This window comes from Nasonia vitripennis, assembly GCF_009193385.2.
Source record: "Nasonia vitripennis strain AsymCx chromosome 2 unlocalized genomic scaffold, Nvit_psr_1.1 chr2_random0005, whole genome shotgun sequence".
Lineage (NCBI taxonomy): Eukaryota > Metazoa > Arthropoda > Insecta > Hymenoptera > Pteromalidae > Nasonia > Nasonia vitripennis.
Window position 1 is genome coordinate 263,902 of NW_022279612.1, and position 19,840 is coordinate 283,741.

Consider the following 19,840-nt stretch of genomic DNA (forward strand, 5'->3'; position numbering starts at 1 on the left):
AAGTCCCAAAAACTTGACCACGTTACTTATATGTTTTTGGGATCGCTGAATCCGAATCCAGGGTCATTTTAACCCCATCAGATCTTAAGTCAAGGTCAAATAGGGGTCAAATTATCAAAATATATTAAGAAAAGACTAAACCATGGTATCTTGGGGTTTTTGGGGTCGCTGAATGCGAATCCGGGGTCAGTTTAACCCCATCAGAACGTTCTCAAGGTCAGTTGAAGGTCAAATTATCGAAATACATGAAAAATACACTAAAACCATGGTATCTTGGGATTTTTTCGGGCGCTGAATCCGAATCCGGGCTTATTACAACCCTATCAGGTCATGGTCAAGGTCAGTTGAAGGTCAAATCATAAAGATTCATAAAAAGTAAAATCAAACCATGACATTTAGGGGTTTGTGGGGTCGCTGAATCCGAATCCAGGGTCAGTATAGTCCCATAAGGTTATATTTATGGTCAGTTCAAGGTTAGTTCAAGGTCATGGACGTAAAGAGAGTGAAAAAAATAGTTATTAACTTAAACAATGCAAAAGGTAATGTAAACCATAAAGCAAAGAACAATATATATGCAAGTACAATCGTATCCTTAAAAACTATATCATAGTTTGCTGATCCTTCATTTACTTTAAATTTCAACCCTATTTCAACCCCAACGAGTGGAGATTGTTCATCGATTCGTCGACGAGAAGTTTAAAAGCCGTTCTGTTACACAATACATGGGTATAAGGGTCTATTTGACTACTATGCCCAATTTTTTAACAAGAATATAATCATTGGAAACCTTCAACTGACCTTGAGAACGTTCTGATGGGGTTAAACTGACCCCGGATTCGCATTCAGCGACCCCAAAAACCCCAAGATACCATGGTTTAGTCTTTTCTTAATGTATTTTGATAATTTGACCCCTATTTGACCGTGACTTAAGATCTGATGGGGTTGAAATGACCCTGGATTCGGATTCAGCGATCCCAAAAACATATAAGTACCGTGGTCATGTTTTTGGGACTTACAATTTTGTTTAATTGTGGGGCTGTGATAATTGCTGCATTATGACAGCCTGCGAATTTTATATGTAATTTATGTAACATTATGTAAATTATGTATTTTCTGGAATTCTAAATAAATAAATAAATTATCTGTTATGTGAATTCAACATTGAGATTAGGAAGACATGAAGTTTGTTGGCTAAAGTTTATTAAAGAATGTTGGAATAACATACTACCATTATGGCTTGATTTTAGTATTGTATTAGGAAGTATTTTGATAACTCAATCAAGCAGAAAAGTTATTTTTATAAAAATCTTGCGCAGCAAAGTCCTCGGGATTACAACGACGAAATGTATATTTAAACTTTGTCCGACAAATTTTTTAAATCAGCATGAAACGAATTCTACGTATCATATAAAATGTATTTTTTTTTTCATTATGTGATAATTTTTTTCTGTTACATATGATAGCTCATTGCATGACTTATACGCTTAAAGCTTTATTGATAAAAGCTCTCGGTACCAAGGGCCACGAGACTACAACAACACAGTATATCTGGAGACATTGTCCAAACTATTTTGTCCAAACTATGTGACTCGTACATTACGATTTGAACGACATAACGACATTTTTCGCTTAATTCGAAACAGACCATGTCGTTGCGTCACTCACGTGAGATCTTACATAAGATCTCACCTGAGATCTCACCTGAGATCTCATGCCAAAATCTCATCTGTAATTTTGATCCGGAAGCTGCTGGATCCTCTTATTTAATAAAAAATAAGGTTTTTAATATTGAAAGTCGCCTATAAGGAGGTGCTCCTACTCAGAAGAGTTCAAAAAACTAGGTTTCAAAGCATTTAAGATGTTTTTTCGATTTTTAAAAATTTCTCATCTGAGATCTCACCTTAGATATCACCTGAGATCTCAGGTAAGATCTTAGATTAGATATTTTTAAAAATCGAAAAAATGTCTAAAATGCTTTGAAACCTAGTTTTTTGAACTTATTTGGAGGGAGGCTCATCCTTATAGGCGACTACCAATATTAAAAAACTCATTTTTGAATAAATAAGAGGATCCGGCAGCTTCCGGACCAAAATAACAGATGAGATTTTGGCATGAGATCTCAGGTGAGATCTCATGTAAGATCTCACGTGAGATTTTGCAATAGGGCGCGTAGGGTAACTTGATTAACGTTAACAATGCTACTCAGTGCATCTAAACTGTCATAGGTCGGAAGGCAAACATATGGGGATAAAGGAAATGAGCACTGTAGTTCTTATCTCCATACTAACGTAGGAAATTGAAAGCTGGTAGAATTGATACAAAAACTCTACTTATACTTAGTGCATCTAAACTATTATAGGTCGGCAGGCAAACATTTAGGGTTAGGGCACTTACGCACTGTTGTTTTAATCTCCTATTTAACATTGTAAATTGGAATATGGTATTCATAGTCATAGTCATATTGTGCGGAGGTGAACTGCGCCGGCCCCTACACGGGGACGTGCCGGTCGAGCACTCAGGCGAAGCCCATTGTGCTGTGCCTCCTTTACCATTAGTAATTATTTTATAAATCCTTGTTTATAGCTTCGGCAACTCGGCAAATTGATGCCAAGCTTTTAAACCTTAGCTCCTCTAACCCCAACATGGGAACCCCCCACACCCTCTGTCTTGTCCCTACAAAAGCTGGGCATTCACACAGCAGGTGGGAGGTGGTCTCCGTTTCATACGCGCACCACCTGCAGAATCCGGAGTCCCTTAGTATTAGGTTCCACAGATGGTATCCTACCCTCCAATGTCCCGTCAGCCAGCCAACGGCAAGCCTCAACCTATTCCTGCTTAGGCCCCTGATGGTCCGCAGCCACTCCTCAGGTGGGCAACCCATCAGAGCCCTAGCCTGCCTTTGCCCATTGGCATTCCTCCATTTGCCGCTCAGTTGCGAGTTGAGCCAGTCTTTAATTGCTCTATTAACCTCGCAGATTGGGACAACGACTTCGCACCTTCTTGCACGAATGCCGTCTGCGCCCCTACCCGCTAACCTGTCCGCCTTTTCGTTACCCACCACACCAAAGTGTCTTGGTACCCACATTAGTCTCACCGCGTTGTGTTCTGCCAGTGATTTTAGCGCCTGTCTGCACCTTAGTTCCTCTTTTGAGGAGATACTGATATCCGAGCAGAAGCTTACAGTTCTTTATCCTGTGCCTCTCTCCAACAGCCATTTAGCAGCTTCTACAATGGCCCTTATTTCTGCCTGGAACACCGTAGCATAGTGGTCGAGCGAGCACACAACTTCTTGCGTGTCTCCCATTTCCCAAGCACCTGCTCCTACACCGTTCTCATTTTTTGAGCCATCTGTAAACCACACCACACTGTTTTCGAGGAGTTCAAGTAAACCCGTCTTCCATTCTTCCCTTTCTGGGATTATGATCGAGAACGGCTTAGAGAAATAAATTCTTTCCACCATTCTGTTACAACCTCTTTCTTCCATTAACGGCATTACTTATTCCAGAAGGGCCGCATTCTTGAAATCCAAACAGTTGGTTGATTCCGCTATTCTGCAGAACGTCCTGAACGTATTTGCCCTTATTATCTTGCCAAGTGGAGGAAGGTCCAACAGTCTTTCCATTGCGATTGTAAGTGTCGTTCGCATAGATCCCGTGATTCCTCCCATAACCAATCTTTGCACCCTGTCTAGTGCCCCTGTGTGAGTTTTCAACTCACATTTGTGGCCCTATACCAGTGCCCCATGGATGATGCCCTTACGGCGTTTCGTAACGTGGAACCCCTCATTCATACCATAACTAATGTACTTTTCAACAATATCCTAGAGTTTGAGCTCATTTGAGCCATTCGTTCCTTTGGAATCTTACGGTAAGTGTATTATGGATTCCCTACTATACGTAGGTATTATAGAGGTATATAGAAGGTCTAAAACCATCAAAATAAAGGTAATTATGTCTAAGAATAGTAATCAAAATTTGGTTCATTTATATAAGTATTTATAAATTTTGAATGAAAAATTTTGATTTTAACTTCAAAGGTGGTGTGCCCCCTTAAAAACATCCATGATTTGAGAATCATGTTCTAATAAACCTATCGCAATAGCAGTGTCTTCATATGTACTGTAATTTATGCCTTTCGTGATCTTTAGGTGAAACTACATTTAGTCTACCAATTGTAATATTTTTCTCAACATTTTTCCTCTTTTGCTATATTTTTTTTGTCTTATTAAATATATAATGTTCTAAAAGATTTACGTACTTTAAAGATTTTGCAAAATCATCAATTTTATTTAATTCCAACCAAGTTGTTAATGGTGTTTGCCAACTGTTTATTGCACTTTTAATTTTACTCATTTCAAATATCTTATAATTTTTGTGTTTTTCATGTACAGGCATACTTTTAATTTTATAAATTCTAATACAAATAAAAAATTTTTTAAATCGCCAAACTGCTTTCATTCGACTAAGATATAAATTGTAATTTCGTCAAGTTTTTTTTTATTACAATCATAATTTTGACTTTTTTCAATTTTGAAAATGCTCTGTCACTACCTCTGTGAATATACTTATAGATATATTTTAAACTCTAAATAAATGCACAAAATTCAACATTTATGTGGCATTTGTATTTCATCAACAAAAATTTATTATATGGGGCAACCATTGAATTATCAACTGGAATTTCTTCTTTATTTTTAGTTGTATAAATATGATTTTTAATACTATCGTCTGTTCTTTTTTATTGAGGATAACCAAAAGGTTTTGGAAATCGTTTATTGCATTCATGCTTGGGATTCTCAATACACGGACTCGTTTCATCGTGAGGTGCATTTAGCATATGTTTAATAATCATTTTCTTAAGTTATTCATTATTTTAAATTATTTCAGCGAATATAAATTTGCCAATTTGTTCTGAGGTTATTAATTTGTTGTCATGATGTAATGTTATTAAAATATGTGCATGTGGTAAACCTCTTTTTTGAAATTCAATTGTATAAACATAAGCTAATACTTTACCAAAAAATTTTTTTTCGTTATATTATTCATAATTGATTGTAATTTTGTGTGAAATAGTCTAACAGTGATATTCGGTATATCATTTGGAGTTGTTTTATTTGGAAATTTTCTGAAAATTTCATCGTTACCACGATGGTCTGCTGACGTTCAAACTTATGCGTGAATTCATGATTTGTCCGTCGATCTCTGACCTTTTCTCTGTTAGACACTTATGTTATAGTCTGCGTAATCACAGACCTATACATGAGCACCTGGCGCACTCGAACTTTGGGTTCTTTTCGACCTTACCTAGATTAAGGAGAGGTGGGAGCTATAGCTTCGCAAATCCGCCATGGGGTATTTAGTATTTCAAATGCCAAAAAAAAACTAAAAACCGTATTGACATTTTCTTTCGGTAGAATGATTCACTAAACTCAACTATATGGCGCTCTGGTCTTGGTTTTTCATTGCAAGCTTTATTCAAAAGTTATATGGAACAGAAAAACAGTGTTTTCAGCTCCCACATCCCCTTAAAGCGCGCATGGAATTCTCTCTCGCGACGTATCACTGTCATCAAGCAGTTATCCAAATTTCAATCTAACCTCAAATCATTCATGTCGGCATTTAGTTAGTAAACTCTGTTATAATACTGTTCGTTATCTTTTATACATGTAAATGAATCTGAATTTGTGTATTTTTTGTAAGGGCATTTATGCTTCTTAATATAATATAATATAATAATAAATAATGGCCTTCCACATTTTCTCATTATAGCCATTGCATAATTCTAGGACCCCCGATGTATGTTGATGGTAGTATATAAAGATTTCCAATTTTTTCTTTTTTTTTTTTAAATTATTAGAAATATTTGAAACACTGTTGACAACTGCATCTAATAAACCTTGATAACATTCTATACTTAATTGTTTTTGGTTATTTCTTCAAAAGTTTAAGTGATTATATTCTATCATTGCATAACTATGTATGAAAAATTGTTACAACATTGTCCTGCATACAACAAAGGACAGCAAATTTTTTCATTTGGTCTTTAGGCAAGTCTATATGAATAATATTGCAAAAGTGTAAGATTTTCTTTAACACGTGCATGATGATTTTTAAAGTAATAAGTACTCCATCGCAAATCACCTAGCGGAAACATCATTGGAAAAACCATTGGATCGACGAATTGCGATAATTTATTCAAATATGTATTTTATGGATGATTTTGTGGTAATTCTTTAGGGTATATACAAAGGTCGTAATTTACTGGCAAACCTGAATCTGAAACAATCATTGCACCACACTCAGCGGTCACTGGTTTGTTGTACGAGTGATGGACATTTCGCCCAGACGACACTTCGCCCACCAATAAGGAGCAAGAATTTAAAAAAAATTCCCACCAATCAGAGATGCGTTCGAAAGAACAATTGAAGCTTGATCATGCCTTGAATTCTTACTTAGGCCATTGCTCAAGCCATAGCAGAAGTAATTACTCAAGAAATTAAGGAATAAAAAATTTTACATACCTATGTAGTAGCAATTTCTTGAGTTATTACTTTTCAAAATTTTTTCTAAATTTTCATTCAATTAGTAATTCTTTAAGTAAATGCTTGAGTAACTTCTGGAGTAATTTCTTCTCTGCGAGTTCAATTTTTGCAAGAGTGCCGTAATCTCGCGTCATCAGCAGCCCATGAGCCGATATTTCGGACCATAGCAGGACCTGCGTCAGGACTCTATCTACGGTGTTTTCTTCTGTTTTTCGTCCTCTTTAAGCCTGCCTAGGTCAGATTACTGAGAAAACGTGCCAAGGTATCGTGAATGCCCGATAAGCGAGCCACAGAAATACGCGGTTTTCGAGGTCTGGTAAGGCATGATTTTTCGGGCCATAGCAGGGCTTGCGCCAGGACTCACTGTATGCAAGGCTTTCTTTGTTTTTTTTTTCGTCCTGATGAAGCCCGTGGAGGTCAGATTATCGAGAAAATGTGCTAAGGTATCAAAATCGACCCGTTGTTAAGAGAACCCCAGCCGATCTCTTGGCTGTAGGATCCATTTGGTACTAGGCTCCGTGCACCGTACATCTTTGGCTGCAGTGGTCCAGTGCGCCGTGCTTGGACGAATGCACGATCGTATATACACGCTTCTACGATACTGATATGAGAGAGAGGAAGAGATGAGAAGTATATATTATTTGGCTTTATTCTCTTTGCACAATAATGAAAATATAAAAGCAAGATTTGAAAGAAATTACAGGCAGTCGCAGCTCGAAAGCTCGCAGAAATTCGCATGAGTTTCGGAATCACGTCCCCGGAAGCTCTCTCGCGCCTAAATTATTTATAACGCTATACGAGGCGCATTGCGAGAGGTGGAGGAGGTGTAGGCGTGTTGCTTTTTTTCGCCGAAAAGTAAATCACGAGGTGCGGGGCTGCTCCGGGCGACGCGATTTTCCTCTCTCACTCTCTCGGTGCAGCACAATATGCGTGCTCTCGGTGTGCTACAGGTGTATAATTACGGTACCTGCATCAGCAACCAGCCGAATGCTTAGGTACTTATTCCTCCAAGAGAGAGAAAAATAAAGAGAGAACTCGAGTGCCGGTCAGTGTACAATACAAAGTACAATACACAGTGTACAAAGTTGCGGATGATGCGAAAGTTAAGATTTGCCATTGATTAAGGTGCTGCAGTGAGAACAACATTTTTTGTTTTCTGAACTAGGAGGAGAATTAACATACGATCTCTTGGAGAAAACAAGGATCGTTAATGGAACCGTTAATTTTCTAGTGGAAGAAAAATCACACAGAGTGAAAAGTCAAGGGCTTGATGTCCTTTTAATAAGTTTCTGATGTGCATTACTGAGGCTCCACGTGTAGTTAAAAATTTATACGAGATTTGTGCACTTTGTCATACTAACGTAAGAAGGAAAATCATTAGTGAAAAATGAAAGCATTGCAAAAAATCCAAAATTTGCAGTAAATACATTATGAAGATTCAGGTAAATATAGAATGTAACTTCAAATAGATGATTCAAATTAGTTAAATATACCTAATATATATGTGAATCTCTGTGAAACCAAAATCAACAGTTGATTTTCAAGATGTTATTAATCATTCAAAACACAGCGATAACTGGTAGGATCCTCATGGGGAAATCGGAGCTCTTCATATCATGACTCCATTGAGAGAAAAGTTTGTCAGAGATGTCTTGGCTAATGTTGGTTTTGAAGAAACAAACCCGTCTTCCTCTTGAAGGTATCAAATTATTAGATGTTGGATATCGTCGAGGAATCCTATCAAAGCCAATTTAAACTATGTACACACATCAATTGAATATTATTTACAAAAACAAAAAGAAAAATTCAATGCAGTTGTTGCTTCTGAAATCCTTGAACACGTGATTGACCAAGAATTATTTTGAAAGGTATGTACATTGAATATTTTTAAAATATTTTGATGATTGAAATTTTAATTGAGTATTTATTGCACAACTATGTGTAATCCAAAGATCCTCGAGTCAGAGCCCAAGCATTTGCAATGATGGCTAAACTTCACACTCACAGGGGTTGCAGGATCATTAAAAGATGTATCTCATCGCCATAATAATATACTAAACATAAATAAATAATTATGAATCATTCATAGGTGCTCAAAAGAAGCAGGTCCTAGTGCAAATTATTGTAAAATTTTGGCAGAGAGGAAGGATATTGCACGTCAAGATGCATTAGAAGATAACTATGAATATTACGTGAACAACTTGAAGTCTACAAAGTCTACAATTTGGTTGAATCTAGAGCATTGGAGAGCGTATTATAGAATATGATTGGCAGACTATATTATACGATTATTGAGGATGAGAAAAAGGTAATGATTTTAAATTATACCAACCTTCAGACACACGATTTTGCTTCTGCTCATTCATAAGACCTGCCGCTGTTAAAGCTATTTTTGAGGCTCCTCCCAAGACTGCCATCGAAGCTGCTGTACCGGCTGCTGTACCAGCTACAATCGGATCTGCTATCAGAGCTCTTTTTGGGACTCCTGCAACTGACATCGAGGCTGTAGTGGAGGCTAGTGTACCAGCTGCAATTGGAACTCCAAGAGATGTTTATATATTGATGTGCGTGTTAAAGTTCAACGCGATCATACACAATAAAATACTTTGCATCAGGTAATGAACTTTGATATTTCACATTTTATCTTTATGAATAAATAAACACTTTTATTTTCAAAATATAGGTCAATGGAGCTATAGATAGCTTAGTTATGGGCCTTCGCAATGATCTTAATGGAACAAGGCAGCGCTGACCATCTTTTATGAATGCATGTTCAACGCAAGGCATGGGACACTGACAAAACTTTTGAAACAGCCATCTTAGGGTGCACCTTCGATGATTAGAAAAAAATCAAGAAGAGACTGCAAGATGCAGACTTCTGATGTTATATTTTTAATGAAAAAACGTTACATGATTAATCAAAATACTTCCGAATACAGCATTTTTTTATTTGTATAACATACATCATAATCTATTAGCTCGGTTTCATTCAAAGAATGTCTAATAAATTTTCTAAAATAAATGCAATTACCAAATACTTGAATTTGAAGGCACGTGCAACATTATCTGTTGATTAATGTAACTTGATAGTTTCTAGTTAACGGTTATTGAGGTTTAAAGGATGGTTTTAAATTATACTAACCTTCGGCCACACCATTTTGCTTTCGCTCATTCGTTAGACCTGCTGTTGAAGCAAATTTTTTGATTTACTCGTGGTGACTATACCAAAATTTTTTAAGTCGTTTCAATGTTCTCTGAAATTAATATTTTGTAAAAAGTATCTATTTTAAACAGTTGTAAATAAATTATCTAAAAATTACGGAATTGTAAAATAACAGTGAATAATTTTTTTTTAATCCATAGAAGCCTACGTTGTCACTAATATATTTTTATAACATTAATTTTTTTACCTCATAACCATCTTCATTTTAATTAAATTCTGTATAAATAGCATCCCAAGCCCTCTTTTTTGCCTCCACTTTTGCTCCAGCTCGTGCTCGATCGCTGATTATTGCGAGATACGGTTCGCAAGCTTTAATATAAAGCTTTACTACATCTTCGTTGTAATTCCTGATTTTTGCGTTACTACTATCGTTGTCTTCTTTCGACGACATTTTTTCGTTTGTCACTATGCGCGTGATTCGTAAAACCTAAAAGCAGCTATTATATAAGAAACAATAAACTGCACAATTTTTGGATGAAGACAGTAGAAGTCAATTGTTTATTGTATAAACCAAAAAATGGACGAGGCAGCCGCACGAGCTGTTCCTGGAATACGTGGCTTTCATCACGATGGGTATAATTATGGCACGAAAAATCTACCAAAAAATACCAGGTAACTAAATTTTGTATTGTTATATTGGATTTTTAAGGATTCAAATAGCCGCGCTATAGTGCGCGTGACCTCGTCACGTGACTGCAAGATTATTTCTTAAAGGTGCATAATTGTACAAATATAAATCGTAAAATTTAATACTATTAATAAATCCAATTATGAATATATATATATGCATGCGTGTGCGAGTATTTCTGCTCCTGGTCCTGGCTGTGCTGTCGGCTGCACGCTGTGCGCCGTGCCGTACACACACGGGTTTTGCATAAATATATTAAGTTTAAAGTTGATTTTTCTAAGAGTTCGCTATTGAAATTTAGAGCAGAAGCTCGTAAAAGAGGTACCGGTGATGCTCCAAATTACTTTTACAAAAAAGTATACTTGATATACCTTGGTATAAGCATTTTTTTTTTGCATTTTTGGTTATGTTGGACTGGATTATCGTCTGCACGCTGTGCTGCCTATTACGCAGTACGCACGTTTATTTGCGTGCATATTTAATTTAGAGCAGTCGCCCTATATCAGTACAAAGCTGATTTTTTAGTGCGCCGTGCAGTACGTAGACGGGATTTTGCATAAATATATTTATTTTAAGGTTGATTTTTCTAAGAGTTCGCTATTGAAATTTAGAGTAGAAGCTCGTAAAAGAGGTACTGAGGTGATGCTCCAAATTACTTTTACAAAAAAGTATACTTGATATACCTTGGTAATTACCTTGATATACCTTGGTTCTTTGTGTTTTTGGTTATGTTTGGCTGTATTATTGTCTACACGCTGTGCTGCTTATTACGCAGTTCACACGGTTATTTGCTGAATATTTAATTTGGAGTAGTAGCCCTGTATCAGTACATAGCTGATTTTTTAAACAGTGTTCGTTTCAAGGACTAACTGATATTTCACACGCAGCAACTATAGTTCAAGCTTCTTCAATATAGAAGCTCAAAGAATGATTCTATCTTTAATATCAGATTTAATTTTCACAGGTATGGGTATATCAAGGCAGACTGCAAGGCCACGATATATCAATGAAAATCACGAACTTGAAAGCATACAATTGTTAGAACCACACACATGCTTAAAAAACCTTGAGAAAAAAGTCGTCCGGCAGTTATGTAAAAATGCTGCTTCATCTGGATGTGCTACCGAACCAAGGAAGATTTTTGATCAAGTGTGCGATGAGTAAGTACTTAATGAGTAAATACTTGTAATTTACGTTATGTACTATTGAGATGACCTACGCAATTCTTAAGTTGAAGTTGAAAATAACATTTTTTGTAATATTATTAAAATTTTACTGTCTCTGTTGAACTTTCCAGTTAAAGGACTATGGAAAATTGTTATCGCACATAGAAATATATTGCATACAAAACATATGTTGCAGTCATCCTGACATAGCCGGAAGTACTTCTTTCAAAATCGTCCAGAAATCTATTCAACGAGCAAAGAATACTCCTAATGCAGTTAGTGGCATTAAAAACAAATACAACTCTATTGAAGTAATTTGCAAAAAGTATAACACGGTGAGATATGTTTTTTGTAATTATTTTCAACAATATTTATTAAAATTGTCTGCCTATGTAAAAGTAAAATAACACTGTACTAAGGCTGTGTTCTGTAACAAGAATCAATAGTGCGGTGAACTATATCATAATAAGTCTCTTTTTAGGTTGTTCCGTGTGTTTTGGTTTTGATGAGCAGACGTACCACTATAGCTTACAAGTCTATTTGGACTCATATCAAGGAGTAATTTCCTCATTTTCAGCCAAAAAGAGCGAATTGCGATTTTGAAAAGGGGAGATTAGGTCATTAAGAGAATCGTTTATTGGAATACGAGTAAGAGGGTATTATTTTCACTTTTGCCAAGTAGGTATTCTCATATTTAAAAAATCTCATTCATTACTAAAATTATTTGTCTAAAAATAATAAACATGTTTTAGGCTATAGTGAGAAAAGCTAAATCCAAAGAATATAGCCTATTTTTAAAAAAAAGATAATGCTAAGCTAAATCCAAATGGTCATGAAGTGATCAAGAAAATTATTTTAATTGCTCTTCTTCCTCCGCATCAAATTCCTGAAGCTATAGACATCATAAGGAAAATAATTGAAAAGCATTTCAAGGACAACGCAAAAAGTTTTAAAAAATGGAAAAAATTTGTTGTTTACTACATTCAGAATGAATGGATCAAGAAGGTGACTCCCGAAGTATTTTCAGATTTCAATATGGTTGATAGAACCAATAATTTTTTGGAATCGTACCATCGCACAATCAATGAGATAATGAGGTCCAACCCAACTGTCTCATATTATTTTCTTAAGTTTCTTATATACTATAGTGCAAAAAAACTTAATCCTCACACAAGTTTGTCGCTGAAGCAAAGTGAAAGTGAAAATCAATTGAGTATGAGGAATTATCTATTGCACATATATTTTATGTTGACCATTATTTCTTAAAAAATACATCTTTTATATGTAAAACGAATTTACAGAATCTTTAATAAAGATCAAGGACAGAGCCATTGTTGATTTACAGCGAAGAAAAAAGAAGCTGGAAACTACAGTAATGCCAAAACTGCAAACGCGTTTACGCGATGAAACCATACGCATAGCCTGGATGGAAATGCAGTCCGACTCACCATGGTCTGTAGAAAAATTTCTAAATGAATTAGCAGGGTACGAAGATAACAAAATATTAGACCAGATTGAACAAAGTAACTATGAATTCTTACTAATTCTTACTTATGCATATATATATATATATATTGCTTGTTTACTATTTTTATTAAATAATTTATTTATGACACTTTTGTTTCAGATGATGAAATGATGGGTGAGACGAAAACTGAAGAAGAAATTGATGATTCTGATGACGAGGATAAAGAGGTCGATTTTGAAGAATTTACTTACGACAGTAGTGAAGATTTGAGTATGAAGGAATTTAATTTTAACGCAGACAAGGAAACTATTAAAGTTATTGAGGAAAAGGAAGAAAGTATAATTCAGAGTCAAGTCAAAGGAGAAAAAGAAAAACAACAGGTCAAAAAGACAGATACTAAGAAGAAGATTACAAAAAGAAAGATAAATGTCAAACAAGAAAAGCCTTTACGAACAAAAAGATGTATAAAAAAGAAAAACGACTCCAATTTCGCTTATTTTTGAATAGTTGCAAAGCTTTTTGGAGCGAAAGGAGTTGAAGAGCTTTCGAACAATCATGACAAACAATCCACATCTTGACCTTGAAGCCCATAATACTGGGTTCCAACCCACTCGATTGACTTTTTTTTTATTCTAGAGTTATTTGGCACGATGTGGAGTCTTAAAATTCATTTATTTGTTAGGAAATAAGTATCCTGAAACGTACTTAATTTATTCCTAACTTGAATATGAAATGAAATAGTATTCATCTAACTCGTTTTCTCAAACATTTTAGTGTGATTTTTGGGAGAAAAGATCCGAGCCCCTACCCTTTTGGAGCGAGCGACTGGTTGTATGCGGAAAGAGAAGCTACCTTACTCGCAGGTGCAGAGTCTCACTCCCCCGACACCTGTGCATCTACAGCTAGAGAGCTCTTTTACATATAACTATGGTAAATTACTTTTCTGTGGACTGACATTGTGTCTCTATAGCTGGGGTATTTTTTATTGGTTTTGTCTATCGCTGCTTATAGCTGCTGTATGTTGTGCGAGCTGTAAAAAAAGATGGACTGAAATAGTTGTATTATCAATTACAGATAAGCGCATCATGAGTACAGCTGGCTCGTTCAGTCTATTCTCTGTGGAGTCCCCACTGATGGATACCTGCGAAAACATAAACTAAATATATTTATGCAAAAACCTATCCACTGAACAGGTCATCCGCATCATTGGCAATCCCATTGACCAGAATGCAATATATGCTATATGTTATATGCAATCCTGCAAAGCTGCGACGTATAAAAGAGGATCTTGATCTTGAACTTGCAGCTCTTTTGGTCCTGAACGCGCGCACGCGACGATGATATAGAGTGAAACTTGAAATCGTTTGGTGTGGAATTCGTTTGGTGCTTGTGGTGTCACTTTTGGTCTGGATTTTGGTGTGCAATAAAAAAACTTGAATTTAATTTTTAGCGTAAGTTTAAATGTTGAATCTTTTAGCTGTCGGCAACAACAAGCAAAATGAGGAATCCTCAGAGCGAGAAGATCTTGGACGACCAGGAGTGCTTCGAGATAGTGCACAAAAAGCTCAGCCAAGAGTCGATGGACCATTACAAGCTGGTCAGCTACGAGGTGGTAGCTATATCCTCGTGCAGCGGCTTCATGGGCCAGTACTTCAAGCTGAAAGCTACGGTGGCCTCGCCGCTGGACACCCGCAAAATCGAATTCTTCACGAAGCTTCCTCCGAGCAGCGACAGTCCCCAGCATGATTTCAACGTCGAGATGGGCAGCTTCCGCAAGGAAGTCGATCTCTACACCACCGTCTTCCGCGAAGTGCTGTCCGGTCTCGACAAGAGGTGCATACCAGAGTGTTTCCTCGGCCTAGACGACGCGGTGATTGTGCTGGAGGACATGGCGCAAAGTGGCTTCGTTATGACCGACAAATACGTGCCTTTCGACTACGAGCACTGCGCCGTGATGATGAGGGACCTCGGCAAGTTTCATGCCAAGAGCATGATATTCGAAGAGCTGGCCAAGAAGAGCGTGCACGACGAGTTCTTGCACTGCTTGCACGAGACACTGTGGCCGCTCAAAGGGGTAATACATCTTTTATTTTCGTCTCTTTTCGTCTCCTCGAACGAAATTATGAAATATATTCTTGATCGTCTCGAACTCAGCAACGCGCAACCAAGATGTTCGCCGCAGCCGTGAAGGGCTCGATCTCGATGGTAGCCCTGCTGACCGAGTTGAGCGAGGAGCAAAAGCAGACTTACAAGGAAAAGATCGCGAACTTGTCAGTGAATCACGCGAACAAACTGCTGCCCTCCAGCAAATACAGAAATGTGCTCTGCCACTGTGATCTCTGGGCGAATAACATATTTTCAAGTACAACTCCGAAGGGAAACCCGTATCTTGCTGCCTCATCGACTTCCAGCTTGCCAGGTAGGTACCTACGTGACTTGGATGAAAAAAAAATCCCACAAATCTTTCCACGAGAGTAATTTCCGAAATAGGTACAACCCACCGGTGCACGACATAATGTGCTTCCTGCAGTTCTCGACGACGCGTCAGTTGCGCGCGGATTACCTGGACGACTTGCTGCGCATCTACCGCGAGAACGTGACAGCGTCATTAGTATACAATTCACAATTGTTAACTACTAGTAGTAATCTGCTGGTATACCTTTTTGAATTTGTTCTATGCTTTTAGCTAAGAATTCAACGGAACTCAAAATCGTAGTCCAACCAAGGTGCCCAAAGGCTGAATCCAAGTATCAAGAATTACGATTAAAGGCGTTTGAGGAATGGTACCAAAACAAAAACTTTGAAGCTATGGATTTTTGGAGTGGATCCGAGAAGGAAAAGAATAATTTAGCAGATCAGAAAAATGATTAAAGAGAAAAAGAATTTTTACGTGTTCTTACGCATTCAATTTATCCGCAACTTTGTACACTGTGTATTGTACTTTGTATTGTACAATGACCGGCACTTGAGTTCTTTCTTTCTCTTTCTCTCTCTTGGAGGCATAAGTACCTAAGCACTTGGCTGGTTGCTGATGCAGGTACCGTAATTATACACCTGTAGCACACCGAGAGCGCGCATATTGTGCTGCACCGAGAGAGTGAGAGAGGAAAATCGCGTCGCCCGGAGCAGCCCCGCACCTCGTCATTTACTTTTCGGCGAAAAAAGCAACACGCATACACCTCCTCCACCTCTCGCAATGCGCCTCGTACAGCGTTATAAATAATTTAGGCGCGAGAGAGCTTCCGGGGACGCGATTCCGAAACTCATGCGAATTTCTGCGAGCTTTCGAGCTGCGACTGCCTGTAATTTCTTTCAAATCTTGCTTTTATATTTTCATTATTGTGCAAAGAGAATAAAGCCAAATAATATATACTTCTCATCTCTTCCTCTCTCTCATATCAGTATCGTAGAAGCGTGTATATACGATCGTGCATTCGTCCAAGCACGGCGCACTGGACCACTGCAGCCAAAGATGTACGGTGCACGGAGCCTAGTACCAAATGGATCCTACAGCCAAGAGATCGGCTGGGGTTCTCTTAACAACGGGTCGATTTTGATACCTTAGCACATTTTCTCGATAATCTGACCTCCACGGGCTTCATCAGGACGAAAAAAAAAACAAAGAAAGCCTTGCATACAATGAGTCCTGGCGCAAGCCCTGCTACGGCCCGAAAAATCATGCCGTACCGGACCTCGAAAACCGCGTATTTCTGTGGCTCGCTTATCGGGCGTTCACGATACCCTGGCACGTTTTCTCAGTAATCTGACCTAGGCAGGCTTAAAGAGGACGAAAAACAGAAGAAAACACCGTAGATAGAGTCCTGACGCAGGTCCTGCTATGGTCCGAAATATCGGCTCGTGGGCTGCCGATGACGCGAGATTACGGCACTCTTGCAAAAATTGAACTCGCATCTCTCCTATGTGTGTGAGTGCGTTCCTATACGCCTCTGTATATTAGCTCAAGAAAGAAATGCGAATTTTACACTCAAAGTGATTACTTAAGTAATTGCTTAAGTAAATGCTTAAGTCACTACTGAGATTCAATAAGATTTTACAGAAAAATTTTCCAAAAAATTATTCAAGAAGTTACTCAAGCATTTACTTAAAGAATTACTAATTGAATGAAAATTTAGAAAAAATTTTGAAAAGTAATAACTCAAGAAATTGCTTAAGTAATTTCTACGATATAGATATGTAAAATTTTTTATTCCTTAATTTCTTGAGTAATTAGTTCTGCTATGGCTTAAGTAATGGCCTAAGTAAGAACCGAAGGCATGATCAAGCTTCAATTGTTCTTTCGAACGCATCTCTGATTGGTGGGAATTTTTTTAAAATTCTTGTTCCTTATTGGTGGGCGAAGTGTCGTCTGGGCAAAATGTCCATGACTGTTATACGCATAATTCTCTTTTCCGTCTTTTCGTTAAAAATTCATTTTATAATTCGGGAGATTTTGAATATTTGAAATTTGGTGCAAATGTTTATAATTTTTTTGCTATGGGATTATTTTTTAAAACATTGATATTGCAAAATTTTTAATATTAGACACATATTTGGGATTTGATACAAAAAAAGTGGAAGTTTCGAATGGAAAACAATTTTTGAACTACAACAGCGAGATTATAAGTGAATCTATAAAAACATTTTATTAAAATGTTGATTATGCTAAAACAAAATCTACATTAATTAATCTAGTAAACAAAGAAAAATTAACAAATATTTCTGATAAATTCTGGATTTTTTTGGAACAAAATTTAAATGATTATTTAAAATTAATTGATCCTAATAATTCAGTATATAAAGTTGACGAAAGTTTTCAATACTCGAGTATTGAAAGACAAGCTAAGATTGTTGCTCGAGGTTTCATAAAAAAAATGAATATAAACGCTTTATCTGGTTCTTATGCTCTGTTAACTTCAGAAGATGAAGAAAAAATTACTAAGGAAAAAAATGATTTTTCTATTATGTATAGTCTTAAAAGAAAAGCTTGTGTACTGTTACTAGGACCGATTGCTTTAGTTAACCATGGCTGCAATGCTATTTGTAGTTATACAACGACTAAAGAAGAATCAGTTGTTATAACTGCGAAGGAAAACATACAAAAAGTCAGTGAAATTACATGTTGTTACAGTAAAGATTATTTTGGAAGCAAAAATTTACTTTGTGAGTGCCAGACGTGCAGTGATACAAAAAATCTACATACAAGACAATTAAAGCAGTTTCAGGTAACTATTTTACCTTTATTTAAATTTAGTAAAACGTTGTATTAATCTTACATCAATGATTTTATCAATTATTATGATATAATACAAAAACAGATGACATTAGAGAATCTTCTTTGTTGTAAGCTGACATAGACTTGAACTCTCATGATTGTTCGCTCAAATGTTTTTGGTGAAAAAAAAGTTTCCACACTCTACTTTAGTGCTCGAGAGAATATTTATTGTCATGCCTATTTCACCTTGATTTTCAGTTCTTGTACGATGAAATAAGATGCTGTTGAAAGATTTTAGTATGCACTATAGTGTTATTTTCTCACAATGTTTTTTACTATAAAAAAAGGCAGAAATCATTCAATTCTTTCTTTGATTATAGACTTCAATAGGCAAAATTGCAATAATGTTTAAATTGCGTTATGTATCTGAAGTTACTAGTTATGCATAATAGATATTTTATATCGTCAAACCGATTCCATAATTTACCAAGGTTCCAGAACAACATCTTATTTCGCAGTCGAAGCACAGAGAATGAAGGTGCTATCAACAATATATTTTCATGCTTGTAAATTTGATAGTACAGGAAACTTTTCTGTATAAAAAAAAAGATATAATGCAGTTCAAGGAATAATATAGAGTCTATCTGATAGTTAAATGAAACATTAAATTTTTTTATCAAGATTGATTGTCACTGCATTACTTAAAATTGTCTATTCTATATTGTAAATATTAGATTCTGGTGCGAATAGATTTCTTTAAGAAGGTTGCTCTGGTAGATTAGTTTTCGCATACAAAAATTTGCAAATATTTCGTAAGTAGAGTATCCAAAATACTTAAAATTTTGCATAAGAATTCTACTCTTAAGTCTAATGTAATGATTATGCTACCAAGGCAAACTTTAAGTATCCTGTATTAATAGTTGATTATAAAATACTTATTTGATTTTCATTATAATATTTGTAATAATGATGTGTACATTTTTTTAATAGGTTAAAGATTTATCAACTTCCAATGGCTTTGTCAAAAAATTAATGGAATTCAAAATTTTATTAGAAAAAATGTCACCATCAGATTTTATTAGTCTTTTTACTTCCGTAATCGTACGACATCGAAAACCAATTTTTTTTTGTATTTTCATTATTAGCTTGTAACGGTTTAACTTTCCCCAAGAGACTGGATAGTCAGTCGGTTCCAGTATCAGGATAGGGGAAAAGAGCAAAAAAGAGTCTGGTTTTATATTCTCAACAATAACAAAATATATTTCTTAATTAAACAATAGCATTTGGATTCAGTTGTTAAATCCCGGTTGAAACAGAAATCAATTATGTGTCTTGTTAAAAATACTTCGCCTTTACAAGTAGAATTGTTTAAACTAACGCGGTTAACAATTTACAAGAACATATACGCGATTTCGTTACAAGAATAATTCGGTGTTCGCGGCTGCGGTGTATCGGTTCGGTGGCGGTATGACGAGTCGGTGGCGGATTTTGAGTTTAAGAATGCATTCGTTACGGTGGAGTCGTGTGCGCACGGCTACGCCGATCCGAATGTGTCGTGCGCCGCTCGCGTTGCTTGGCGCGTCGTCGCTGAGTCGCTCGCAT

General features: G+C 36.5%; 1 protein-coding gene and 1 long non-coding RNA gene across 7 annotated transcripts in view; one reads left to right on the forward strand and one right to left on the reverse strand.

Annotated features, from left to right (window-relative positions):
• LOC107981362 (TRAF3-interacting protein 1) overlaps positions 1–19,840 on the reverse strand; it is a 332,027-nt gene that overhangs the window by 238,588 nt on the left and 73,599 nt on the right. The gene's annotated exons all lie outside the window — the stretch shown is intronic.
• LOC116416440 lies at positions 8,078–9,790 on the forward strand. Its single transcript, XR_004226870.1, has 4 exons — positions 8,078–8,409; positions 8,494–8,849; positions 8,928–9,156; positions 9,225–9,790. It is a non-coding gene; the product is annotated as an uncharacterized LOC116416440 (long non-coding RNA).